The 1,716-nt window shown below is 55.0% G+C and overlaps 1 pseudogene; it reads right to left on the bottom strand.

Annotated features, from left to right (window-relative positions):
- Positions 1 to 716: 716 nt before the first annotated feature.
- Positions 717 to 1,495, bottom strand: LOC101405528 (ferritin heavy chain pseudogene; annotated as a pseudogene).
- Positions 1,496 to 1,716: the final 221 nt, after the last annotated feature.

The raw sequence follows: 1,716 nt of genomic DNA, 5'->3' as shown, positions 1-1,716 counted from the left end.
CTTCCTGAGGTTCTTATAAAAATAAAATACAATAATGTAAATGAAAGGACTTGGACTTGCCAAGTGCCATTGTTATTATTTTAGTTTGTCCACCCCTTAGCTACGGGGAAGCCAGCCTCAGACTCATTTCCCATTATCTCTGTAGCCCAGGGTGAGCTTGTCCAAGAGGTCCTCTGCCATGCTGGCTTCCAGGGCCTCCAGCTTGCTACTGAGAATCAATGAACATTAACATTTGTGTAATTTAATGAACTAAAACATTTCAGATAAAACTGAAGATCCCCTTTATTTTAATCCCTGCCCAATCCCATTCCCTTCACTTCTTCCTCAGAGGCTACTATTATGATGAATTCTAGACCATGTTCTTTTATACTTTTACCATACACATGCGCCCACACTCACCAGGGCCCCAGACCACCCACCTCATCCCACCCCTCACCCCCACACTGTTTATAAGGGGAAGATTGATTTTGTGTTTTCCAGGGTCCCATGGAATACCTTCTCCCTCCATCAAGGGAGATCTGGAGCTGCATGTGGATGGGGCACTGGTGGGTGGAGAGAGTACCTGTTTTAAAACTTAAATACCAGGGATTTAAAACTTAAAAACAGGGATACCTGTTTTAAAACTTAAAATATGACGGTTTTGCACACAGAAATTAACCAGAGACCTTTATTTATTTAGGAACCAAACAACTTTATTGGAAGAAATGGCAAAACTGGAAGAAAAAAAACTTAAGTGAACGTTTTGCAAGGGCAATACTGCAATATGCATGCTCAGTATGGTGACCAGGGGAAGTCACCAAGCCGCGGTGGCCGTGGGGAGGGCAGTCCAAACTCAGTTCTTACTGCCGTCCCCCAGGGTGAGCTTGTCGAAGAGGTACTCGGCCATGCCGTCTTCTGGGGCCCCCATCTTGCGCAGGTTGGTGAGATGGTCCCCCAACTCTCTCATGGACTTGGCCTGCTCCTTCAGGCAGTGACGCTTCAGGAAGCTGCACAGATGGGGATCCTTCTTGTGGGTGGCCAGCTGGTGCAGATCGAGCAGGCCCTGGTTGACTCTCTTCTCCAGGTGCAGAGCGCACTCCACGGCCTTCAGGCCGCTCTCCCAGTCGTTGAAGTCTGGCTTCCTGATGTCGCGAAGGCGGATGCGGCCTCCACGCAGGTTCTGCAGCTGCATCAGCCTCTCGGCGAGCTCCTTCTCCTTGCGCGACAGCTGCAGGAAGAAGTCGAAGAAGTGCTTTAGGGCCACGTCGTGGCGACTGAAGTAGTAGCCCATCGACAGGTACACGTAGGAGGCGTGGAGCTCCAGGTTGATCTGGACGTTGACGGCGGCCTCGCAGTCGGCGTGGTAGTTCTGGCGCACCTGTGAGGGCGGCGCCACCGGCACGGCTGGCTGCGCGGGCGCGAAGACGAAGGCGAAGGTGGCGCGGAAGAAGGGCCAGCGGGGCGGGCAGCGGCGGGGCCGGAGGCGGCGGCTCCGGGAGCCTCGGAGCATTCCCATGGTGGGTGGCGATCGGCGGCAGAGGCAGTGGCGGTGGTAGCGGATGGCCTCAAGGTGCTCCCAGGGCGGGCGAGGAGGGCGGCAGCTCTGGGATGAGACCGGAGGCGTCCGTTAGCGGGGAGTGGGGGGTGGGGGAGAGGAGCTGTTGCGGGGAGGGGGCGGGGTCACAAGGGCCAAGGGGCGAAGGGGCGGGGCAAGGGGCTCGGTGTTCTAAATTCCAT

This window comes from Ceratotherium simum, chromosome X, assembly GCF_057802395.1.
Source record: "Ceratotherium simum simum isolate JZ-2026a chromosome X, ASM5780239v1, whole genome shotgun sequence".
Taxonomy (NCBI): Eukaryota; Metazoa; Chordata; class Mammalia; order Perissodactyla; family Rhinocerotidae; genus Ceratotherium; species Ceratotherium simum.
Note: the sequence above shows the minus strand (reverse complement) of the source record. Positions and strands in the feature narration are given on the sequence as shown.